The sequence below is a fragment of the Schistocerca serialis genome, chromosome 4 (genome assembly GCF_023864345.2).
Source record: "Schistocerca serialis cubense isolate TAMUIC-IGC-003099 chromosome 4, iqSchSeri2.2, whole genome shotgun sequence".
Lineage (NCBI taxonomy): Eukaryota > Metazoa > Arthropoda > Insecta > Orthoptera > Acrididae > Schistocerca > Schistocerca serialis.
This window is the reverse complement of record NC_064641.1, coordinates 538,735,503-538,763,491: the sequence shown is the minus strand read 5'-3', so window position 1 is coordinate 538,763,491 and position 27,989 is coordinate 538,735,503. Positions and strand designations below refer to the sequence as shown.

General features: G+C 42.6%; 1 protein-coding gene across 1 annotated transcript in view; it reads right to left on the bottom strand.

Annotated features, from left to right (window-relative positions):
• The window catches only part of LOC126475260 (phospholipid-transporting ATPase ABCA1-like), a 407,094-nt gene that overhangs the window by 332,390 nt on the left and 46,715 nt on the right, over positions 1-27,989 (bottom strand). The window lies entirely within an intron of this gene.

Genomic DNA, 27,989 nt, shown 5'->3' with positions numbered 1-27,989 from the left:
TTTCTATGCTACTCATTCCCACATCCATTTGCTGACATAATTTCCATCTAGAAACCAGTTCTACATCAAATAAAAGCAACACACTTACAAAACGTGTCATTGCTATGTCATTCAACCCTTCTTATCCTCAGAAACATTCATCCTGTCCACAAATCTTACCTTCTATTCTGTGTCCAAATTTAATCAAACCATTTTAAGAACTCATGCCCATTACAGGCTCTGTGAAAGAAGAGATTATTATTATTATTATTATTATTGAGGTCTTCAGTCCAGAGACTGGTTTGATGCAGCTCGCCATGTCCTACAGTAAAGCTGCATGCCCTCGGGAAAAATTACGGATGTAGTTTCCCCTCGCTTTCAACCGTTCGCAGTACCAGCACAGCAAGGCAGTTTTGGTTAATGTTACAAGGTCAGATCAGTCAATCATCCAGACTGTTGCCCCTGCAACTACTGAAAAGGCTGCTGCCCCTCTTCAGGAGGGTCTGGCCTCTCAACAGGTACCTCTCCATTGTGGTTGCGCCTGCGGTGCGGGTATCTATATCACTGAGGGATGCAAGCTTCCCCGCAATGGCAAGGTCCATGGTACAGGGGTGGGGGGGATTATTACGTTATTCAAATCCAGCACTCTCAAGCAAGATGCAAATTGATGAACCTTGCATCAAAGTTGAAGTTGATATAAAATGAATCACACACCATTTCAAGCTTATCCTAAACATATGTACATACAGAATATGCAGCTGATCAGGCTTTACACACACTGATCACCCAGAACAGTTATGATCAAATACCTAATAGCTGGTATGTCCACCTTTGGCTAAGATAACAGCAGCGACACATCCTGGCATGGAAGCAGTAAGGCCTTGGTAGTTCGCTGGAGGGAGTTAACAATACATCTCCAAACACACCACCTAATTCCCATAAATTTTGGAGAGGCTGTTGTTGAACTATGATGCCACATTTAAATTGCACCCAGATGTTTTAAATTGGGTTCAGGTCTGGCAAGCTGGGCGGCCAGAACTTCAACTGGAACTCACCACTGTGTTCCTCGAACCACTTCATGGTGCATTATCTTGTAGAAAAACGTTACTGCCATTGTTAAATATGACTGTTATGAAAGCGAGTCATGGTCTACCAGTGTAAGATATTCCGTGGCCATCATGGTGCGTAGCACGAGCTCCACTGGACCCAAAGATGCCCACATAAGTGTTCCTCAGAGCATCTGCAATGTTCTGCCACTGCACCAACATCCAGTGCCCATTTCAGTCATAGTTGCTGATGTCGTGGTGTTAACATTGGCACATGCATGGGTTTTTGGCAGCGGCGGCCCACTGTTAGGAGTGTTCAGTGCACTGTGCATTCAGACGCACTTGTACTCTGCCCAGCATTAAAGACTGTTAGCATTAAAGTTAGTTCTGCCACAGTTCGGTACCTATCCTGTTTCACCAGTTTGTCCAGCCTATGGCATCTGACATCTGTAATGAGAGGTGGCCACCCAACTCTACAACATATGGATCTGGCTTCACTGCGTGTTTAAGACACTTACCACAGCAGTCCTTGAACACTCAACAAGTTGTGCAGTTTCTGTAATACTTGTGCCGAGCCTACGGGCCACCACACTCTGCCCTCAGTCAAACACAGATAAATCACGCACCTTCCCCATTCTGTAAACTGACAGTACTCTCACTGATACCACATGTACTGTGCATGTGTACAACCATCACTCATTCCACACCAGGTGACGCTGCTATCACGTGGACAGGTTTATATTAGTAGGTCAGTGTTCATAATGTTCTGGCTGATCAGTTTAAATACTTCCAACAGTAACTCAGACAGCTCAGGAACTATGTACATCAAAGATGACCATCAAATTATCATCCACCCATTGATAAAGACCACTACAGTTTTACCTGATGGCTTTCAGCTGAGTCTGCATTAGTCCTCAAATAATCTGAAATCTTCCAATAAAGTAAATTTTGAAAATGCTTCAAAACAAACTATTCTGGAAGTCACGTACATTCTAAATCCTGTTACAGGTGCTTGCACTGTCTACCACTCTTATCTTTCCATCACAGGACAGATATGTCTATACCCATCTGCAATGGCAGATTTCTGCTTTCTTGCCACTTGAAAAAAAGTGCTAGCATCACACATGGCACCATATGCTTAACTTAATTCTTATACACATGTGCTACTACACATATCCCTTCCTGGCATTTAACTGAACATGTTGTAAACTTTTTCTAGTATGTTAATCAACTTCATGTTTAATCATAACTATTTCATTTGTGTATAACATGATAACAAACAAATATCACAATATATGAATAAGAACATTAGCATTTATCCTAATCTCCCTGAGAGATTGAAAACTGGCTAGTCATTGGCCCTAGTTACATACTACATCAGAACCTAATAATGTCTGTGAAATGGCAAGACAGAACAATAAAAGCGACTGAAAAATACTATATACCACAGATTAGACACAAAAATGCACAAATAATTAGTATCACAGTACAACATCTCTGACTTAACGCAGTACGATGTGAAGCGCACAAATGCAACCAGAGTCTTTAAACATTGTGGAATGGAATCCAAGGGGACCTGGATTTGTTCCTGGGGAATCATTCTCATAATTTTTGAATGTAACTTCACAAAGCATAAACAGTGATTGCTACAAGACTACAATGAACAACATGCAAACAAACTGTATCAAAGATACATCCAATTACTGACAGGCCATGAGAATAAGCATTTCAGGGAAGCAACAGAACCCATAGTTCAAAGAAGAAAGCTTGAACATATCTCACAATATGTGCCTGGGCATGTCACTGCTGAAATCAAATGTGTAGATCTATCTAAAGTAGGTGCACCATCTCACAGTCTAAGCCCTTCCTGTTGTGGTTGTTGTTGTTGTGGTCTTCAGTCTTGAGACTGGTTTGATGCAGCTGTCCATGCTACCCTATCCTGTGCAAGCTTCTTCATCTCCCAGCACTTACTGCAACCTACATCCTTCTGAATCTGCTTAGTGTATTCATCTCTTGGTCTCCCTCTATGATTTTTACCCTCCACGCTGCCCTCCAATGCTAAATTTGTGATACCTTCATGCCTCAGAACATGTCCTACTAACCGGTCCCTTCTTTTTGTCAAGTTGTGCCACAAACTCCTCTTCTCCCCAATTCTATTCAATACTTCATCATTAGTTAAGTGATCTACCCATCTAATCTTCAGCATTCTTCTGTAGCACCACATTTCGAAAGCTTCTATTCTCTTCTTGTCCAAACTATTTATCATCCATGTTTCACTTCCATACATGGCTACACTCCATACAAATACTTTCAGAAATGAATTCCTGACACTTAAATCTATAATCAATGTTAACAAATTTCTCTTCTTCTTCCTGATGTAGTAGTTAGTTATCAGATTGACCTCAATACACTGAAATTAAGATACTAGATTGCCCAATGGTGCTCAAAACTATCATGTTTCACATTTGGATGATATGCCTTTCAACAACACAGGCCAACAGGTTGCAGTCACCGCAGCAGAATCTAACACATACACTGACAAAAATGGAAACTGTTACACCATGAAAACCTTGACAAAACACTACCTAACTGATACTCCAGTATAACTGCCTAGGCTTCCACAGCCAAAACTGGTTGACAATGAAGTTTTCCAAGTATTTTACCACATCATAATGTAAAAAAACTATACAGGAGAAATCAACATTTTGGCCACAGTTACAGAAGACCCAGAAGAAAGTAATTGTAACCATGCTAACTAGTATGTGGCAAGACTGATAAACACTGTTGACATACCCTTCATGACCAGGGTGCCAGGTGGCATATTTCACCAGGATAAATCAAGACTCTACACTATAATTCACACCTCAGACACACTGAGGAATGTATGGATCCCCGAATGTCCTGTTCAGTCCTCTGATTCAACACCTATAGAGCAAGTCTGGGATGCGATGACAAGACGTATACAGGATGGTTATAGTTAAACTTTCACTACTTGAGAGGGCCCCCATGAAAAACTAGTGATCGTATGATAACGAAACTTTGTGGAAAATGTGCAAGGACACATGGAAGGGAGATAATGAATAAACCAATAAAAGAAACACATTTTAATTTTCATATGAAAGGGTAACATTCACTAATTGTGCATCACGTTTACACTCCAAGTTATGAGCTTTGCTCAATATGACAGCCTGGAACCACACTAGAGATACCACTTCATAACTGTTTGCAAAACTTTTCAAATAGTGGACAGTGGACTGGTTATCTGTTGTGACACCCTTCATGCACTGTATGAAGATCACACACTGTGTACAGCATTCTCAGCCATGGCAACAATAACTTCTTCAACAACTTGTGGTGCAACTGGCTGTCAACATCTTTCAAGAGCAATTCACAAACCTCAAGGTCATTTGAAATTCTGAATCATGTTCTTCAACTCCTTGCAGAGAGAGAACCTCTCCATATTCCTTTAATGCATCGATACTACCGAAGAGCAGGAGCACTACTGCTGATGTTTTGAAAAAACGGCTTTACAAGTATAGCCCTACTCACCTTGTGCAGACCCACTTGACCGTCTGCAATTGTTATGCATAATGATGCTTGTGTTTCAACCCTACATCGCTGTACCAGTACCGGCACCTAACAGCAAGTCATAAAACTAACAATACTAACAACTCAAATCCCGCAGCGTATCTATACGGTAAATAGTTTTCGACCTATACTAGCTCAAGCAGTAAAAGTTTAATTATAACCACCCTGTACCATCATAACAGCCTCCAGCCAGCAATTTTCATGAAATGACATGGTATATGTTTCAGACATGGCAATAAATTCCTCCAGATATCCGGAGCTTTTTGCTTCCATATCACAATGAATACAAGAGAGTATTCATGACTGTGGGGGTCACACAAAATACTGATGTTGTTGTTGACTGGCATCAGTTCAGAATGGAATGAAAGTTTAATCATCTAATACGTGTTGTTGTTGTTGTTGTTGTTGTTGTTGTTGTTGTCGTCTTCAGTCCAGAGACTGGTTTGATGCAGCTCTCCATGCTACTCTATCCTGTGCAAGTTTCTTCATCTCCCAGTACCTACTGCAACCTACATCCTTCTGAATCTGCTTTGTGTATTCATCTCTTGGTCTCCCTCAATGATTTTTACTCTCCAACTTCCCTCCAATACTAAATTGGTGATCCCTTGATAAAAAAAATCCATGAAGTTTGGTAAATGCTTTACTTTTATTTCAAGGCAAAACACTTTCTGTTCCACTCAAACCATGATCATTTGCAATTTGAAATGTGTGGTTTCTTGGCAATAGGTGTTAACACAATAACATGCGCACTAACAGTCTGACTTGCAGCAGACTGCATAAAACAATCAGCTCAAAAAGTTCCACATCTGTTGCAGTAATCCAGTGTCAAGTAAACACCAAATAAAGCTGTAGAGTCTATTACCACTAGACAGACAACAAACCACAGGCTTGTCACTATATATAAACATGTTCTAACTGCACTCACCATACAGCTTTCTGTCTGCTTGTATAGATTAGTTGGTCTCCTGGAATCTCACTGGCTTCCCATTTACCTGTCTGTACATAGGTAGGTAGTAATGTTGAAAAAATGTTCGAATGTGTTCCTAAGCTTACACACTACTTAATCTAAATTATCTGAAGGACAAACACACACAACCACGCCCAAGGGAGGACTCAAACTTCCGTCAGGATCAGCTGCACAGTCCGTCACTGCAGTGCCTTAGACTGCTCGGTTAATCCCGTGTGGCAGTAATGTTGACAACAGGGATGAGAAACAACTGCATGAGAAATGAACATGTATGGTTCATGTTGGACTGCAGGCCAGAGGGCAGGAATAATCTGTGCCGAGAGGCTTTCTTCCCTTCCGCCCCAATGCCAACCCTACACATGGGTAAGAAAGAAATGGATTATACATGTCGTTCTGCACTGTCGCCTGCTCCAAAAAGTGCGCACTTCCAGTCTATCCAATGACATATGCGGTCAGATAGAAAGTTTTCTAACAGACAGAACAGTATGTCGTCCTGAATGGGGAGACTTCAACAGAAACAAGCATAACATCAGGCATGCCCCAGGGCAGCGTGTTAGGTCCACTGCTTTTTACAATTTCCATAAACGATCTGGTTGACGGTATTAACAGCGGCATTAGACTATTTGCCGATGATGCTGTAGTCTACAGGAAAGTAGTATCACACAAAAGTTGTAAAAAAAATCAATGAGGATTTGCAGGAAATAAATGTGTGGTGTAATGACTGGCAGTTATCTCTCAATATTAGTGTGACTTACTGTGTATAACAAAGTGAAAATCACCATTAATGTACGAGTACAAAATAAATGCCCAGTCTTTGGTAGCAGTAACATCCATCAAGTATCTGGGTGTGACTACTTAAAATGATCTCAAATTGAATGATCAGATTACATAAGTAACGGATAAGGCAAACTCTAGATTGTGGTTCAGTGGTAGAATCCTGAAGCGATACAGTCCTTCAGCAAAGGAAATTGCCTCCAATACTTTAGTTCATCCAGTCTTACAGTATCGTTCATCTGTATGGGACTCTTACCAGTTGGGTCTGATTCAAGAGATCGAGAAGGTCCAAAGAAGAGTGGCAAGATTCGTGACTGGTACATTTAGCCATCGTGAGAGCATTACAAATCTCATAGAAAGTTTGAAGTGGGACGTGCTTGCAGATAGACGACGCGCTAAACATAAGGGGCTGCTCACTAAATTCCAAAATCCGATATTCATTGAGGATGTAGAGCATATATTATTACCACAATGATCACCATTCAAAGATAAGGGAAATTAAGAGCTTGTACTGAGGCATTCAGACAGTCGTTTTTTCCTTACGCGATCAGTGAGTGGAACAGAGGAGGAGGGGGGGGGGGGGGGGGATATGACTTTGGCATGAACAGTGCCCTCTGCCACACACTGCTTGATGGCTAGCGCAGTATATATTATGTAGATGTAGATGTTTTTCCACATTCAAACAGGTCGTGGAGCAAAACCATTCCCCGGAAGAGTCTGAGAAATAAAAAGGCAGAAAGCTAACTAAGAAACACAGTGAAAGAGGAAATGAAAGAGTCAAAATGTGCATCCAACAGGAAAAGAGCAGAAGAAGGTATGGCTTGGGCTGGCTGATCGCAAGAAGAAGAAAGGATGAACCAGCCACTCTGCAACACACTAAAATCTCCAGTGCAAAAGAGAAGGTGAGGGGAAAATGACAGGGAAAAATGAACACCAAGGCAAACAAACAGCAAAGAAAGAGTGAGAAAGAGTTAAAATGGAGGGAAGGTAGAGGCCTGGGAGTGAAGTCCAGATACCCACACTTGGCCATTGAGACCTTGTCTCCCAACACTGTTGGCTGTGGGATGGGAAAGTTAGAAGTCTGCCACAGAGAGGCTAAAATTGGGCAATCCTACAAAACGTGGTTGACAGTCATGTGGGAACCACAGTGACACTGAGGTAGGTCCTCATAACTGAGGAGGTGATCGTGAGTCAGCTAAGTATGGCTGATGTGAAACTGGCAAAGGACAACTGAGACCCAGCGAGTGGCTCATATGGATGAACACCACACAACTGTTGTCTCCTTAATAACACGTTGTTTATTTGACATACTGAGGGTGCATCATTCAGCATTCCAGATTCCAAAAACTTTACGGCATAAGATCGACAGGAGATCAGTCTACGGTGGGCCAATTGCCAGAGTTAGTTTACCGGTAGCCTGTTTGACGAGCCTGTCAGCAATTTCATTGCTTGGGATCCCGAAACGTTCTGGGGTCCAAATGACGGACACTGAATGTCCACTGTTTCCAAGGATATAAAGAGACTTCTGGATAGTCATTGCCAGAGGGTGGCAAGGGAAGCACTGGTCGACAGCTTGTAGGTTGCTTAAGGAATCAATACAGATGACGAAGGACTCACCTGCACAGGAGCTACCAACTCTCCATTGAAAGCAGCCATCCAGCTGTTCAATATGGCCAATATGAGTATAAGCGAGGCATGGACCATGGAGGCATATGTGAGTGGACCCACAGGAAATATGGTAGAAGGAAAGTGTCGAGTGCAGTAAGAAGTAACCAAACATGAATTCCAATTGGAATCCCCAATCTGGGCAGCTGTTGCGGGAGATGGATTGTTGTGTTCAGGAAAAGGGAACATTATTTTGGATGGTGAGGCAAACTACGAATGTGGGTAGTATAATTCGCAAGAAGTTGTCACCTGATTCGCGATGGAGGAACGCCAGCTTCCATGAGGAGGCTATTTACTGTGCTCATTCAGAAAGCTCCCATCGCAAGTCAAACTCCACAGTGGTGTATACGGTCCAGCAGCCACAATGCTGAGGAATGTGAAACCATACACCAGGTTCCCATAGTCAAGATTGGACTGCACAATGACTTTATACAGCTCCAACAGTGTAGGGTGATCAACACCACAGTTGGTGTGGCTCAGACATCAAATAATATTAAAAGCCACCAGCACTTTTCCTTAAGCTGGTGAAGATGGGAAAGCCAAGTTAAGCAGGTGTCGAAGGTAAAGCTGGTCATCGGAGTAAAGTTCCAGTTGTGGCTGGACAGTGCGACGATGACAGAAGTGCATGATGCAAGTCTTGGCAGCTGAAAACTGAAAGCTGTGAGTGAGAGCCCACAACTGCGCCTTTTGTATGGCTCCCTGCAGTCAAGGGTTAGCCACACCAACAGAAGAGGAGCAGAAAGAAATACAAAAATCATCAGCACATAAGAAGGGGGGATACTGAGAACCCCACAGATGCTTCGAGGCCATTAATGATAATTAAAAGAGTGGGACATTCAATAGAGAGCCCTGCGGGACCCCATTCCCTTGGATGTGGGGCAGACTGTGTGAAGCACGAACTTTAACTCTGAAAGTGTGAGGCAACAAAAAGTTCAGAATAAAAATCTGAAGCACGAACCGGAGACGCCACTTGTGCAGAGTAGTTAGGATGTGGTGTTGCCAAGTAGTATTGTAGGCTTTTGTCAGGTCAAAAAAGATGATAATAAGGTGTTGACACCAGGAAAACACTGTTAGGATAGCAGTCTCCAGGTAGACCAAGTTGTCAGTGGCAGAGCGACCTTGGCAAGAAACGCCCTGGGAAGGAGGCAGACGGCCCTGAGATTCCAGGAGCCAACACAACCACTAGCTCACCATACAGTCGAGCAGCTCGCACAGAATGTTGGTAAGGCTGATGAGATGATGGCTATCCAAATCTAGCTGGTTCTTACCAAGCTTTAGCACTGGAATTATGACATTGTCCCACCACTGTGATGGGAATTCGCCATTGCTCCATTTGCGGTTGCAGACGGCAAGGAGGTGGCACTGGTAATCCGCTGACAGACATTTAATCATTTAGGAATGGATGTGGTCTGACCCTGGGGAAGTGTCAGGACAGTTGGCAAGGTCATTGAGAAATTCCCACTCACTGAAGGGAATGTTACATGGCTCAGGGTGACATGGAGTGAACGACAGGTGTCATCATCCCACCCATTGTTTTAGGAGATGAAAGACAGGGTGGTAATTCTCAGATGCAGAGGTGCGAGCATAATGCTCGACAAGTCGCTGTGCAATTACGTCAGGATTGGCAAGTACAGCTCCTTGTGTGAAGATTCCAGGTATACCTGCAGGGGTCTGATATCCATAAAGATGTCTGAGCTTGGTCCAAACATGGGAAGGAGACATTCGTTTTGCAATGGTGGAGACATATCTTTCTTAACATTCCTGCTTCCGTCATTTGATGGGTTGACGAACCTGGGTACGGAGCCATTTAAAGGCAATGTGGTGCTCCAGGGACAGGTGGCACTTATGACGTTGGAGAGCCCCCCTATGGTCTCTAACAGCCACAATGATTTCCAGTGATCACCAAGGCACTGATCTCCACCGGGGGCAACCTGAGGAACAAGGGCTTGCCAATTCAGCTGCGATAACAATGGCAGTAGTGATGGTTTGGATTACCTCATTCATGTAGCCATGCAATGGATATTCAACAGTGGTAGCGGAGGTAAAGCATTGCAGTCATCCTCAGTAAGAGCCAAACTGGGCAAGCGTCCAGGTGAGTGACGCTTGGGGAAGGACAGGAAGAGTAGAATGTGGTCACTACTACCACTCTCCAGTGGAGAGACGGGAGAAGGCCAGGACTGCAAATCGAGAGATCAATGGCCGAGTATGTGCCTCGTGCCATACTGACATGAGTGGGGGGCACCTGTACTGAGGCGGCAAAGGTCAAATTGAGTTAGGAGATCCTTGACATCCTTACCACTGCCAGCAACCTTGGTTCCACCACTTCACAAAGGTTATCAATGGCAACCAATACATAGGAGGGCACTTCACCATCTGGAGGAGAGTAGATTTTACAGATAGTAATTAACTGCATTGTCTTCACCCTGAGAGCCACAGCTTCTAAAGGTGTTTGAAGGGGGCAAAGGTTCACTTCAGACAGAGGTAAGGATGCAGCAGATACCAATATTTTGTCACAGTCAGTACGGTTTTTGTATTATCCCAATAGCCTCAAAGGGTGGGGGTCTGCATTGCGAGAAACCAGGTTTCCTGAAAGGCAATGCAAAAAGCAGTTGTAATGCTTAAAAAAGGTCACAACTCAGACAGGTGGGAGAAAAAACTGCCACAGTTCCGCTGGAGCATGATGCTGTCATTCATCTGGGAAGGCATGAAGAGACCAAGGAGACAGTTTAGGCCTCAGGGTCACTTGCTGCAACCAGCCAAGTGCTGGTATCCAAGACCATTGCGTCTTAAGTGTCAGCACGACCTAGGTCCTCTGAGGATGCTAGAATCTCCACCTCATCCTCGGACATGAAACTATAATGGGGCTTTGGTATGAGGGTAATCAGAGTCTCCCATTTCCTAATGGATTTCTGCTTTATCTGCCTGGCCTCTCACCACTCTTTAGGGACTTGCTTGAAAGGCTTCTCTGAAGTAGCTTTAGGGACAAACTAAGACTGTGAAGCCTGTCAACCAGCAGCAAGTGGCTCCTTCAGCCACTGGCTGGTGTCCACTTTACCACGGGGAGAGACTGTAGAACAGAGTCCCAAGGGATCCCTTCCATGTGAGAGGAGCCAGAGGAAGCTGTTGCTTCTCTGGTTGGGGTGTGGGGACCGATGTCCCCAGCATTTGGGGAGGGTGGTGCTCCCAAAGTAGAAGCTTTGGGAGGAACAGAAGAAGATGTGCCCCAGCCACTAGGAGAGGAGGATGTAGACCGATGATGCTGAAGGCTCACTGGAGAAAGCTTTAACAATGAATGTAATAGTGTCAATGAGGGCGATGTCGTCACAGCAGCAATGTAAGATGACAGCAATCAAACAGGGTTCAGCCTTTCGTATTTCAGTTTAGCCTCACAGTAAGACAGGACCTTGTACTCCATAATTTTCTGCTCCTTTTGGAGTACTGTGCATTCTGGAGAGAAAGGTGAGTGGTGCTCTCCACAGCTGCCACACAGGTGGGAGAATGGGCACGTGGAGTATTTATATGCAGTGGACATCCGCAACCTCGGCATGTGGCACCTGAATTGCTCTGGGAGGACATTTGCCCAAATTTCCAGCACTTAAAGCACCACATAGGGGGAGGGACATTTCGTTTTACATCACATCGATATAGCATCACCTTGACCTTTTCAGGTAACGAATTGCCCTCAAAGGCCAAGATGAAGACACCGGTCGCAAGCCTATTCTCTCTAGGCTCCCTATTGACACTGTAGATGAAGTGAACACCCCGTCATTCTAAATTGGTGTGCAGCTGGTTGCTGGGACTGCTACAAGAAGTTACAATGAAAAATAATTCCCTGGACCATGTTGAGGCTTTTATGGGGAGTGAGTGAAATCTGAATATCGTCCAGCTTGTCACAAGTGAGCAACACCTGGGACTGGGCTGAATCAGGAATGACCCATTGCGCATTTTGGACACCACTGCCACTTCCCCAAACTTATCCTCCCCTTGATCTGGTCAACAAAAAATAGAGGTTTTGTATCCAGAAAGGAGTCCCAATCTGCAAATAAGGCTCTCTCTTTTCCACAGCCTTACTTTCCTCCCATGGTGCAGCTATGGAGGGGAACGATTTAGGGTCATACATGTCAGCCCTGTAATCTACCTTGCCCTTCTTAGAGACTGCTGATACAATTTGGTCACAATCAAGCAATGACTTGGTCCATTTCATTGTGGGTCATCCGCCCCATGGTGCCACCCAGTCCAATCAGGAGCTCTCCCCGTGGGTGCCACCCACCCACAGCAAAGGCCACATGGCATGATGGTTGTAGCCAGGATTCCTGATGCCCCAAGAAGATAGATAGCTACTCCATGGCATACATGTGGAGTATGCAGGTCAGGCATCAGCAGTGCAATCTCTGTGTTGTCAGGGAGCTATGAGCAAGAGGGTACCTGGACAATCCCACCACGACAGACTGACTACTAGGCTGGGTATTGGGTGTGGAGATGATAAGCTATTTTCATATTGTTATTGCTTAAGAGACCATGATTTGGTACCATTGGAAATATAGATGTAAGGTCCCCACTTTGGCAAGCAGACTGTCTATGGGATTAGGCCACAAGATGCTTGTGGCCTGTCTTACTACGTGGTGATGAACAGGGTCCAATAATTTCAAAGCCAAAGGTGGCACTGTGCCATAGAACTGGTAACCATACACCAGGATCCAGTAAATATGCAGCAGAGTAGCACGTATAGTAGCGCAAGAGGTATTGGCAAGGAAGCAGAGATAGTTATGCTTTTACAGGCAGCTAGTTTGAAGTTGACAAATATGGGACCACTGTGTCAGCTTTTTGTCAAAGAGTAGTACCAAAATTCAGGGCTATGCAACAACATCCAAATGCTGGATATCAAGTAGAATTCTAGGTCATGATGAACCATGGTACAATGACAGAAATGTATGACCCGCACTGACAAAACTGAAAGCTTTGGGAAAGGGTCCAAGCGGGTGCACTTTGGATGGCTACAAGGAACTGGAAATCAGTCAACTTTACAAACTGGGATCTATACCAAACTCAAAAGTCTTCAACATATAGTGCAGGGGTAACCACAATTATGCCAGTCATCACTAGCTTACTGATGGCAGTAAGGAAGAGTGTAACACTCAGCATGGGGACCTGAAGGAGATTCTCTTGGATGCAAAGGCCACTGAGGGAGGTACCTACTCTTAAACCAAAATGATCATACGGAAAAAAATCCATGCATAGCCTTGAATGCCCTAGTCATGAAAGGTAAGTAAAATATGATGGTGCTAAGTAGTATCTTATCAAAAAGAACTGCAATAAAAATCAAACTGGATTGCTATTTCCTAGCTAACCAGATAGATAGTTGGGGATCATCACTCTTGGAAACTGCACTGATAGGAAGGCAAAAGGCCCCAAAATTCATGACCCCAGCATAACCATCAGGATATCATTCTTTTCAACCGTTTGTGAAGCACATTGGTGAGGTTGATCAGATGGTAGCTATTGATGGACATTGGTTTTTCTAGTTTAAGGATTTGGATAATGACACTCTCTCCTCCACTGCAAAGGGAAAATTCTTTCTAGCAAAATACAGTTGAAGAAGCTAAGTAGATGGAATGTATAAGTCCTATTCAGATGTTGGACCATCTGATTATGAACTGAATTAGGGTCTAAGGTGATATCATGAGACAAGTCAAGAGCCTCCATCAGTTCCTAGTCAGTTAAAGACTCATTTTGTAATTCATGGTTTACAGGAGGAAAAGAGTAGGTGATGTCTTCATCCAGTCTTTTATGCAATCGGAAAGTGGCTGAGTATGAAGAAGACCTAATGCTATTGCAAAGTGGGTGACAAGAAGTTCAGCAAGAACTGACAGATCCACAGAAATATCATGAAAAAGAAGGAGACCTGGAACAGTTGTTGATCTTTGGCAGATCAGCAGATTTAAGAGATTTTCATGCACCTGAGATGAAGAGACACACGTCTTCAAGTACGAGACATAGCACTCCCAGCATCCATTCTCACTGTACTTAATTAGGAAGCAATTTTTTGCATTTACCTGCTTAAAAGAGACAAGGGCGGTCTGCAAAGGATATCACTTGAAAAACTGAAGGTCCCTTTGATGGTCCTGAATATCTGTTGCAATGTCTCATTCACCATAAGGTACCAACTGCTGGTGGAGGAGGCCTGTAGAAAGGGGGCAGCAGTTCCAACAGTGCAGGTCATCATGTCACAGGTATCAGATTTGAAGCACTGGATTGGGCATGAGAAACACAGCTATAATGGTATACCATGATTTTAAATTTCTTAGGATGCAAATCCCCTAAAAATTAAACCATGCACCCTGTTCAGGCTCTTATGGGGTGTTATGGTATCAAGTATTTAACCAAGTTTCTTGCAAGAGAGTAAAGCATAAGACTGGGAAAAATTCACTGTTTTAACTAAGACAGAACCACTTCGTAGTTTACTGAGGGAAGAGATTTCTCCAACTACATTTCTGATATTCTCTACATAGAATACAAGTTTAGTAGATAGAAAGGACTCTACACCAGTCAGATGCAAACCAGGAACTTGGAGGAGTTAATATCTGTAGTTTGCCAGATTTTGCTTTCCTTCCATGATGTGGTTAAAGGCGGAATATTTCTTGGGGCCATAACAATTTACAATGGAGTATTTTGGTCTCTCTGGAGAGACTGATGGAGTTTCATGGTCACTGACATAACTTAGGTTTTTTATTGTGCAAGATACCATTACGATGGGACCTACTCCAGTCCAGGATTCTCTCCACATTCACTACCCTGGAAGAGCAATGGCCACCTTTCTTGAAAGCCATTTCACTGAGTCCCAGTGCCCCCAAAACAACATTCACCTACATAAAAACATACAGGAAGGTAACACACTGGGCATCAATGGAATGATCCCTGTATAATCTGGGGGGCTATTACTGTATGGGTATCTGGAAACTCCTCAACATGGACTGCCTACAATGCTGAGTACTGGGCAACATGCCCTACCCGACTCGCAGTTCTGTAAAAAAATTTGAAAAGGTGGAGGCCACACCTGGATGTACAAACCAAATCTGTGTTAACCAAAATGAGTAAGGTAAAATAATATTTCCAAAAAGAAGGGGAAAAGCCATAAACAATGCCCTACAGACAAGCTAGGTTGTTAACAATGAATCTCTCCTGCTACATACTATCTTATAAAAGCTGTAGTCAAAGAACAGGAAAGGAAGAATTACTGCAAGGGCTTTGGGTCCCCATGAAAGGCATCGAGGGGGGCTGTTTAACTCTCCCAGATGCAACTGTAGCCCTTTATTCCTGAGCCACTTCACTCCGTAACATTTCATTTCAAGAGCTGCCTTCTCATGTCATATGTCCCGTCTCTGCAGCAAACAGATTCATTAGAAAGTATGTGTCAGAAACATACAGAATGCTGGGCACAATGGTACCCTCAAATTATCATACCAACCATATCTGAATACTTTTCATCCATGACATTGTTAACTATTCCTCATATACCATAACACTTAACACCAAACAACTCACTTAAAGAAATCTGTTTACTGACACTATTGGGGAACAAATACAATCTTAAAGAAACTTATACTCTTCTTACATTTAATCTTATTTGCTGCAAGATAAACAATTTAACCATGTGAAGTGTAAACTAAATGAAATTTAAGTCTGCCCAAAGTATTAGGCATGCATATAACATAATTCATAACAAAAGAGCAGATAACGATGAGTAATGTCTTGGTTATGCACAAGTGGAGGATTGCATTCCATCAATATGTCAGAAGAGCAGTTCAACAACATGCTAATTAATTTAGAATGACACAGAATGACACTCTGCATCTACAATACATAATAAATTTATTATGTTTTCTACATAAAATAAAAATTATGTGGTTAATGGCAACAAACAGGACAGTACTATTCTATTACCCTACAGTGATTATTGCAATGGGAGACATATTCCACAAAATTTTTATGTGTATGTCACACACACACACACACACACACACACACACACACACACACACACACAGAGAGAGAGAGAGAGAGAGAGAGAGAGAGAGAGAGAGAGAGAGAGAGGTGTGGGGGGGGGGGGGGGGGGGGGAAGAAGTGTGGAGGAGGCAGTCAGTACTTGGCCTGCATGGAGTGGATGGATGAGAGAAGGGAAAAGGGAAGATGAGATGGTGGGAAACAAGTTAGTATAGGTTTAGACAAGGGGGATTGTGAGAGTGCAGGATATGCAGTAGAGACAATTCCAAACTGCACAGTTCGGAGAAACTTGTGCTGGAAGCGAACATCCAAAAGGCCCGTGAAATGAAGCAGCCACTGAAGTTATTGATATTATGGTGTGCTGTGGTGTGCAGTATTTTCAGCAACTGGATAGTTAAGTTTTAGGTTTTCCACAGTTTCATGGTGACCATTCCTGCAAGTGGACAGTTGATTACTTGTCATGCCCGCATCAAAGATGCACAGTAATTGCAGCATAGTTGAAACGTAACATGGCTGCTATCCCATGCGGTTATGCATTTTATTGAGTTGGAGGAGCCTGTGATTGGACTGCGGTAAGAGGTGGTAGGTAAATGTATCGGTCATGTCTAGCATCTGCGTTGACCACAAGGGAATCTACATCTACATTTATACTCCGCAAGCTACTCAACGGTGTGTGGCAGAGGGCACTTTACATGCCACTGTCATTACCTCCCTTTCCTGTTCCAGTCGCATATGGTTCGCGGGAAGAACGACTACCGGAAAGCCTCTGTGCACGCTCCAATTTCTCTAACTTTACATTCGTAATCTCCTTGGGAGGAATAAGTAGGGGGAAGCAATATATTTAATACCTCATCCAGAAATGCACCCTCTCGAAACCTGGACAGCAAGCTACACTGCAATGCAGAGCGCCTCTCTTGCAGAGTCTGCCACTTGAGTTTGCTAAACATCTCCGTAACGCTATCACGCTTACCAAATAACCCTGTGACAAAACACGCAGCTCTTCTTTGGATCTTCTCTATCTCCTGTCAAACTGACCTGGTACGGATCCCACACTGATGAGCAATACTCAAGTATAGGTAGAACAAGTGTTTTGTAAGCCACTTCCTTTATTGATGGACTACATTTTCTAAGGACTCTCCCAAAGAATCTCAACCTGGCACCCGTGTTTCCAACAATTAATTTTATATGATCATTCCACTTCAAATCACTCCGTATGCATACTCCCAGATATTTTACAGAAGTAATTGCTGCCAGTGTTTGTTCTGCTATCATATAAACATACAATAAAGGATCCTTCTTTCTATGCATTCGCAATACATTACATTTGTCTATGTTGAGGGTCCGTTGCCACTCCCTGCAGCAAGTGCCTATCCGCTGCAGATCTTCCTGCATTTCGCTGCAATTTTCTAATGCTGCAACTTCTCTGTATACTACAGTATCATCCACGAAAAGCCGCATGGAACTTCCGACACTATCTACTAGGTCATTTATATATATTGTGAAAAGCAATGGTCCCATAACACTCCCTTGTGGCACCCAGAGGTTACTTTAGCGTCTGTAGACGTCTCTCCACTGAGAACAACATGCTGTGTTCTGTTTGCTAAAAACTCTTCAATCCAGCCACACAGTTGGTCTGATATTCCATAGGCTCTTACTTTGTTTATCAGGCGATAGTGCGGAACTGTATCGAACGCCTTCCGGAAGTGAAGGAAAATGGCATCTACCTGGGAGGCTGTATCTAATATTTTCTGGGTCTCATGAACAAATAAACCGAGTTGGGTCTCACACGATCGCTGTTTCCGGAATCCATGTTGATTCTTATGGAGTAAATTCTGAGTTTCCAGAAATGACATGATACTCGAGCAAAAAACATGTTCTAAAATTCTACAACAGATCGATGTCAGAGATATAGGCCTATAGTTTCGCGCATCTGTTCGACAACCCTTCTTGAAAACTGGAACTACCTATGCTCTTTTCCAATCATTTGGAACCTTCCATTCCTCTAGAGACTTGCGGTACACGGCTGTTAGAAGGGGGGGCAAGTTCTTTCACGTACTCTGTGTAGAATCGAATTGGTATCCTGTCAGATCCAGTGGACTTTCCTCTGTTGAGTGATTTCAGTTGTTTTTCTATTCCTTGGACACTTATTTTGATGTCAACCATTTCTTCGTTTGTGCGAAGATTTCGAGAAGGAACTGCAGTGCGATCTTCCTCTGTGAATCAGCTTTGGAAAATGGTGTTTAGTATTTCAGCTTTACGCGTGTCATCCTCTGTTTCAATGCCATTATCATCCTAGAGTGTCTGGATATGCTATTTCGATCCACTTACTGATTTAACGTAAGACCAGAACTTCCTAAGATTTTCTGTCAAGTCGGGGTTGGCTGTGTTTAAATTTTCAGTGAAGCTCTCTTTGCTTTCACAGTAGTTTCCTAACTTTGGGGTTGAACCACGGTGGATTTTTCCCGTCCCTCACAGTTTTACTCAGCACTTACCTTTCTAAAACGTATTTTACGATTGCCTTGAACTTTTTCCATAAACACTCAACATTGTCAGTGTCGGAACAGAAATTTTCTTTTTGGTCTGTTAGGTAGTCTGAAATCTGCCTCCTATTACTCTTGCTAAACAGATAAACTTTCCTCCCTTTTTTTTATTCCTATTTACTTTCATATTCAGGGATGCTGCAATGGGCCTTATGATCACTGTTTCCCTGTTATGTGCTTACAGAGTCGGTTCTCTGTTTAATTGCTCGAGGTAATTTTCGGATACTGCACTCAGTATAATGTCGCTCAATGCTCTGTCCCTACCACCCGTCCTAAACATCTGAGTGTCCCAGTCTATACCCGGTAAATTGAAATCTCCACTTAAGACTATAACATGCTGAGGAAATTTATGTGAAATGTATTCCATATTTTATCTCAGTTGTTCTGCCACTAATGCTGCTGAGTCGGGAGGTCGGTAAAAGGAGCCAATTATTAACCTAGCTTGGTTGTTGAGTATAACCTCCACCCATAATAATTCACAGGAACTATCCACTTCTATTTCACTACAGGATAAACTACTACTACTAACAGTGACAAACATGTCACCACCGGTTGCATGCAATCTATCCTTTCTAAACACTGTCTGTGCCTTTGTAAAAATTTCAGCAGAATTTATCTCTGGCTTCAGCCAGTGTTCCGTACCTATCACGATTTCAGCTCCGGTGCTTTCTATCAGCGCTTGAAGTTTTGGTACTTTACCAACGCAGCTTCGACAGTTTACAATTACGATACCAATTGTTGCTTGGTCCCTGCATGTCCTGACTTTGCCCCGCACCCTTTGAGGCTGTTGCCGTTTCTGTACTTGCCCGAGGCCATCTAACCTAAAAAACCAACCAGTCCACGCCACACAACCCCTGCTACCCGTGTAGCTGCCTGCTGTGTGTAGTGGACTCCTGACCTATCCAGCAGAACCCAAAACTCCACCACCCTATGGCGCAAGTCAAGGAATCTGCAGCCCACCCGGTCACAGAGTCGTAGAGTCGTCTCAGCCTCTGATTCAGACCCTCCATTCGGCTCTGTACCAAATGTCCACGGTCAGTCCTGTTGACAATGCTGCAGATGGTGAGCTCTGCTTTCATCCCGATGCACAGGGCGCAGGATTGGGAGCAGAATTGGAGTAGGGATGGATAAGGACATTCTGTAAGTTGGGTAGCAGCAAAACACTATTTTCGGTGAGGTGTATAGGATATTATCCGTCAATAAAGTCTTTGGTAAGTTTATTAGTATATTTTAACAACTCCTGCTTTCCACTGCAGAAACAGCATCCATGGATAGTGAAACTGCATGAAAGAGAACTTTAACATGGAACGGATGACTGCAGTTAGTCAAGATACTGCTGGTGGTTGGTGTGCTTGATGTGAATGGATATACTTAGAAGCCATCTGAGAGGCAGAGATTAATACCTAGGAAAGTGGTTCACTGGGTTGAGAAGGACCAGGTGGAGTTGATTTGAGAGTAGGTGTTAAGCTTATGGAGTAAAGTATGACGCTTGTCCCTGCCCCGAGTCCAGTCACCACCATAACGTTATGTCTATGTAAGTGAGCTAATCAGCCGTCTAGAATTGGTACAAGATAAGACAAATTTGCTTGCTGGGCTGGATGAAAGTCAATGGAATGAGGATGTCACACAGCTGCTCCATGCAAGCCAGATGCAAGTAGGTCAACAAAGGGCCAGATGTGGAGAAAACCCGTAAGCTGTGAATTCTGACAGCTGTTACTCACATGACCTTTGTACAGGAGAAGTGGAATGTCAGACAATCTTCAAGATGACTAAATTACAGCTCTTTGAGATTCGACAGCAACTCACAGTACAGTAATAATGCAAATCTGAATATATCGACAATCTCAGACAAATGAGTTGCATCCAATGACACAACAATATTTCAATATCTTTAAAACTACAGAAGTTAATATTTCAGAGTGAATAAACACTTACACAATGAAGCTCTGAATAAACAACTTTTACTTGCTTCATTCGATTTCAACAAACAATATCTCCAATGGGCATCTTCATATTTTCGCAGTGCAAAGATTGTTCCATAAAATTTCTGGCAGGCAGCTGCATAAATTTGACTTATTTTTCTTCTAATGTTTCGGCTGAAAACCATCCAGCCATCTTCAGAGTGAGCCAAGGTGACTGACACTCCAGCACTTGCTCTGTCCCTTTAAACCCAGGGACCAGTCCACTGCTCATGCGGCCACAGATACACAAGCCATTAGAGATGTTTGTTGGCGGCAAAGAGGTATAACATATGGATGGAATTAGATCTATGGCTGCGCAGTCGATTCACAAGGTGATATCGATGTACCACTGCAAGCTGCACTGTCGTGACATCTTCATGAGTTTATTAGAGAAATTGCCAGATTCAAAGATTTGTCCAAGCTGGAGCCACTATCTCTATTAATTAAATTCATTGCCAACCGAATTTCAATTGTTTCTTTCACTACAGAGTCCCAGAAAGATGGAGTCAAGGTTAAAATTTTGAAGTTATCATACACCATAGAGTGTCCAGTGTCAATACAGTGCTCTGCCATCACAGATTTATTAGTTTGTAACAGCTGGATGTACATGCGGTGCTCTGTGCATCTCTCCTGGACTGTACTTGTTGTCTGTCTGAGGTATGAACGCCCACACCAACAAGAGATGTTGTAAACCCCAGGCTTACGAAGCATCAGATCATCTAACGGAACCCAGGAGTGCTGCTGTCTTTGGTGGAGGGCGAAAAATCACTTTCACTTTGTCTTTACTGAGGATCCGTCTATTTCTGATGATAGGCTTCCCACGAATAGCAGAAAAGCCATAGATTTAAAACTTTCCGTATCTTCTTCTGCTTTTATTATACCCACTGTTCGCTTCATTTGTAGTGCCTTACATACCTGCTATCGAGAGTATTCGTTCACTTCAAAAACTCTTCTCAAGTGTAAAAGCTCGTCCTCCAGACTCCCTTGTCGGCAATGACGTGTGCTCTATGTACCAGGGTTCTGAGTACACTCATTGCCTGCAAAGGATGGTAGCAGCTATTTGCATGTAAATATAAGTCCGTATGGGTTGGCTTTCAATATACTGAATGTCCTAATGTGCCACCATCTTTGCACTGTACAAACACATCCAAAAATGGAAGACATTCATATTTTTCGATTTCCATCGTGAACTGAATTTGTCTGTGGATGGAATTCAAATGGTTTAAAAATGTCGCCATGGGTAGTCCTTTGTCGCCCTTGGTGGCCAACCTTTTAATGGACAACTTCGAGGAGAAGGCACTGGAACCCGCTAGCTTGAAGCCCACATTGGTTTGGAGGTTTACTGATGACACTTTAATGGTATTGCCCCATGGTGAAGACAATCTAAAAGAAATTTTAAACCATCTGAATTCCATCCACAGACAAATTCAGTTCACGATGGAAATCGAAAAAGATGGATGCCTTCCATTTTTGGATGTGGCACTTTGGGACATTCAGTATATCGAAAACTGACCCATACGGATTTATATTTACATGCAAATAGCTGCCACCATCCTTCGCAGATGATGAGTGTACTCAGAACCCTGATACATACAGCACACGCCATTGCCAATGAGGGCAGTTTAGAGGATGAGCTTTTACACCTGCGAAGAGGTTTTGAAGCCAACAGGTACTCCCATAGCAGATACGAAAGGCACTACAAATGAGGTATAAGAAATGCAGAAGAAGACACGGAAAGTTTTAAATCCATTGCTTTTCTGCCATATGTGGGAATCCTATCATCAGAAATAGGACCCCCAGTAAACACAAAGTGAAAGTGAGTTTCTGCCCTCCACCAAAGACAGCAGCACTCCTAGGTTCCATTAAAGATGATCTGATGCTTTTAAGCCTGGGGTTTACAAGATCCCTTGTGAGTGTGGCCATTCATACATCAGACAGACAACATGTACAGTCCAGGAGAGATGCACAGAGCACCACAGGTACACCCAGCTGTTGCAACATAATAAATCTGTGGTGGCAGAGCACTGTATTGACACTGGGCACTCTATGGTGTATGGTTAACATCAAAATTTTAGCCTTGACTTCATCTTTCTGGGATTCAGTATTGAAAGAAGCAATTTAAATTTGGTTGGTAATGAATTTAATTAATAGAGATAGTGGCTCCAGCTTGGACAAATCTCTGAATCTGGCAATTTCTCCAATAAACTCACGTAGATGTTACGATGGTGCAGCCTGCAGTGATACATCGATATCTCTGTGTGGATCAACCGCGCAGTCATAGATATAATTCCATGCATATGGTATACCTCTTTGCTGCTGGTCAACATCTCTAATGGCTTGTGTATCTGTGGCTGCATGCGCAGTGGTCTGGTCCATGGGTTTAAAAGGGCGTAGCAAGTGCTGGAGCATCAGTCACCTTGGCTCACTCGGAAGATGGCTGGATGGTATTCAGCCAAAATATTAGAAGAAGAAGTCAAATTTATGTGGCTGCACACCAGAAATTTTATGGAAGTAGATGATAGCATAGCACTACAGCTATTGTCCCTGAAAGCTTATTTATTAATTTACAATGTCTTTACATTGCTTTCATTATGAAAATGTTTGTCAGAATGTCCTATTATCCACAATAACACAGCATGAATACGTCATATTTTGTCATACTTTTGTAGTTATTTGAACAGTATACTATTTTGGCAGTAACTTTATTTAAATACTGACTGCAAGTGTTATTAAAAACTGTTAATTAACAGTGGTCACTCTCATGTGTTAGCAGACACCACAATTGAAAACTGAACCACGACACACTTCTGTCAAGATGGCCTAAATAATTGTTTAAATAAATTTAATGACAATTAATTGTCATTTAACATGAGCACTCCTGCACAAGAATACTGTAAATTATCTGAGAGTGACAGAATTTTTGTACCATTTCTTTATTTAAATATTGTTTTAATATATTAATTTAGTGCAGGAAAGTGGTCAACTTGAATCAATTGTATCTGTAGAGCTTAATGACGTATTTTTGTTGGAGAGGGCCTTCAGCTAATGGAGAAGCAGACAGTAGCAAAACATTATAATAGTCCAGTGGAGACTGGGACGAGTTCAAGGGAACAATTCCAAATGTTTTATGTCAAGTGCTGGAAGAAGGCACACCTGCCTATGGTAACGTGCACGATTCAGTCATATAGGTGACTGATTATGGGTGGTGAACAGCCACTGCAGTATTCTAACTTTTGAGGGGACTTTGTACTTTGACAGGTCTGCATGTGCTCCAGAGTAGAACTAACTTTTTCCACTTGATTTACAGAACTGAGAATAAACAGAGTATGATTTAGTGTTCTTTGCATCACGTGAGTTAACTTGTGAATCATCATACTGAACTTTAACTATTTTGAGCTCATGACTGTTTAATGTATTGTGATCATGAAATGGAATTAGTTTTCATGTATCTTTGATGATTATTTAGTTTGAAGATTATGATACCATTCTCTTAACACTCTCAACACAACTTTATTGCATTTGATAAGGATATCTTCTGTCTGTATTTTAACTGAATATCGTAGGACCATTTCCCGTTTATTTCAGACATACTTTTTTGAATAAACATTATTCAACACAATTCTGTGTCATCTACATCAATTACAGACATCAGAATAGAACCCCTTTTATTAAATTATTCATTTGTCTTTTATTTTGTATTTCTGTGTATTTTATCAACACACAATTATAGCCAATGCATAGCCTATTTGGCTGCAGGATCACAGCTACAGGTTAGTATTTGCAGTGAGTTAGCTGCAGGGCATGAAAGCAGACATTCGCAACTCGATCATTTGACTACATTGTGCTATTCTTTTTAAACAGAGTCATGCATAGCCCAAGTACCTAATGTACAAGTAACCACTAGTAAAGATGCAACTGGTTTGCTCGTATGGGATGCTGCTTTTAGGGAGAGCAACTACACGAGCAGTACCTGTTACGTACTGTTGCACCATGAAAATGTTATCAATGACTGGATGGTAAGAATACCTGCAGATGGCCAATAAATACATTAGCATATGATGGTGCCACGTGAGTACCCTCAGCAATACCACAGTTTTGTTTACAGAATTGGCCTTTTTGACAAAGAGAGCTCCAAGTGTGAAATAATTGTACATGTTTGGCTAGGAGGGTTAGGAAAGTGATACTGGGTCTCATGCCCAAGCATAGTCCCAAGCAACTGGAAAAGAGCACAGGTCACTCCTGTATATAATAAAGGTAAAACAGACCAACATAATTATCGACCAATATGCTCGGCAGCCATTTGCTGCAGAATTCTCGAACACATTCTCAGTTTGAATATAATAAATTTCCTTGAGACAGAAAAGCTTCGTCCACAAATTAACACAGATTTAGAAAGCATCACTCATGCAAAACTCAGTTTGCTCTTTTCTCACATGATACCCTACAAATTGTTGACACAGGATAGCAGGCAGATTCCATATTCTAAGATTTCCAGAAAGCATTTGACCACTGCAGGCTAGTGAATGTCTGAGCACGTGATTTATGGTCCCAGATACATGAACGGCACAAAAACTTTTTAAGTCATAAAACACAGTATGTTGTGAGCATTCAGACACATGGAATTCACGAAGAGTGGATCATGGAAGTGTTACAGGACCACTCTTATTCTCTATACACACAAATGATTTGGCAGACAGGGTGAACAGCAATTTATGGCTGTTTGCTGATGATGCTGTGGGGTATAGGAAAATGTCATCATCAAGTAACTGTTGAAGGATACAGGATGAATTAGACAAAATTTATAGTTGGTGTGATAAACGGCAGCTTGCTCCTGATGTGAAAAATGTAAGTTATGCAAAGAGTATTTAAAAAAATCATAATCTTCGAATACAGCATTACTAATGTCGTAACATTCCAAAAGTGATATGAAAGCAAATGAGCACGTCGAATGTGGAGAGAATTTAAGGAAAGAGTACCTTATCTATGAAGAAGACAGCATACAGTGCAACAGTGTGACCCATTACTGCTCAAGTGTTTTGGATCCCCACCACGTCGGATGAAAAGAAGACACTGAATCATTTCAGAGGCAGATGCTAGATTTGTTATCGGTAGGTTCAGTCAGCACACCAAGTATTACGGAAAGGCCTAGGAGACTCAAATGTGATTCTCTGGAGGAAAGACTACATTCTTTTCATGAGGCACTATTGTGGAAACTTAGAGAACTGATATTTGAGGCTGAATGCAGATCTTTTCTACTGTGGCCATCATACATTTTGTGTAAGCACCCCTAAGATAAGATGAGAAGTTAGAGCTTGTACGGTGGCTTTTCGGCAGTCATTTTTCCCTTGCTCTATTTGCAAGTGCAACAGGATAGGATGACTAGTAGTGGTACATGGTACCCCCTGCCATGCACCATTTGGTGGATTGTGAAGTATGTATGTAGATGTAGATAGGTACTGTTTCATGGCCAAATGGCCAAGGGCATGGGGGATGTTGGTGGATCACATCCACAGTGGCCAACAAGAAGTCTGGTGGTAACAGGACACGAACTGTGGAGAGGTGGTAAAAGAAGTGAGCAGTGTCTTGAATGTAGGATGAGAGGGTATGTACAGTAGTTTGGAGGTGTTGGTCAACAAATGCAGAGGTTCTTTCTGTGCGAGCATTGTACCCAGCCACAATGGGACGAACACTGGAGAACTGTGGGGTGGGTTTGTGGGGTTTGAGGTGCAAGTAAAAGGTAGGTCTGCAGGGGGTTGCTGCTGTGAGGACAGATTAATTAAGGTGTCAGGATTTGGGTTGGACAAAAGGCCTTGAGGAGCTGCTTGATGTCCTGCTGCACTTATGGGACAGGATGTGGTTATAATGTTCATTTGCAGAGATGTCAGAAAGTTGGTGGAGACACTCAGCCACATAGCCACTATGATTCATAGCTACTGGGGATAGTCTTTGTCTGTGGGAAAGATGATTTGGTAAGGAATGGTTTTCAGGTTACGAATAGCTGTGTGTTCCATAGGAGTGCTGTTGCATTCTGCAGGGAGGGATTTAGGAAAGAAAGGTGAAACAAGATTAGAAGTGAGGAATTCCTGAAAGTTAACCAGAGGATGGCTGGGTGCAAGGGGAGGAGGATCACGGTTAGGAGGAGGTTGGAATTGTTTTAGACAATGTTCTATGTGGAGTTTGGGTCAGCTGCATCAGTAGGACGCATGGCTCAGAAATGTTACCATTGCAGAGAACAGGTAATGGAAGTTGTGGCCACAGAGTAAAAAGATTTCAGGATTTTGCAAAAGAAATAGAGTCTGCCACGTATGGTTTGAGCTTTGGCTGTTGGAGTATGAAACACCAGATTAGTGAGTGTGAGGGACTGATGAAATTGGAAAAGATGAAGGGTCTCATGGTAGGATGGGTGACAGCCTGAGAGACCAATTTTAATGGTCAGTCCATTAGATGAGAAATCACGTGCCAGACAATATTTCAGGAAGACAATGTGTGCTTGGTGTTTTTTTGAGAGCAAAGGAGAGCTTTCAGAAATGGCGGAAATAGAATGAGCAGGGATATGACTGGATGGTCGGGAGATAAAAAGAGTGACAGGGGATTAAAAAAGTTGAAAATAAGGTGATAAAAACTTATGGTTGATGTGAATGGTAGGTACTATATACAGAGCTATGTAAGAAGTTATAAGGAAGGTCAGGAAAGGTTTAAAGAAGCAGGAGGTAGTTCATAAATAGATATGCTCAATTGCAAATTTACACACGACAGTAAAAAACTGTGCACTCATACAAGGCAATCATAAATAAACACACATGATCAGCTCACAGCCAAGCAAAAGTTGGCAGTGCAGAAAACGTAAAAGGAGCACAGAAATTAAATGTCTAAGAAGGGGCAGTTGCTGTGAGAAGAGGGAGTTGTTGTACGACACTTATTAGCGTGGTGGGCCATTACAGAAGCTGGCATCCAAATTGTGCAACAGAGGGTTCTGAAGGCAGGTACTGCATACGAGAAGAAAATACAGACATATTAAACAATAAAGAATGGACAAATTACTTGCAGATAAGTAACGAAAGACAGTAACAAAGATAAAATGGTATGAGATGGGAGAGAGATAAATTGGCAATGTGCAACAATAACAGAAATTTCTGGATGGGAAAATCTATAAAATAAAGTACAGGCTACCACTTATCTATAGAGGAATTGTGCGTGGTGCACAGAAACATGTAACAGAAAACAACCGAAACTAGCTTTTGAGCATTAGCTCTTTTCTAGTACGAACACACACATTCACACATACAACCACTCAGACAATAAATGTACATGCCCGCAGAAGTGCAGAGAGTGATTACTGAATATCAATTATTGTCAGCAATTGCCAGGGTATATGAAGGCAGAGAGGGAATAGGGAAGAACACATGACGGAAAGAGGGGGTAGCAGGATAGTGTAAGTTATGTCTTCTTCCAGATGACACGACAGCTG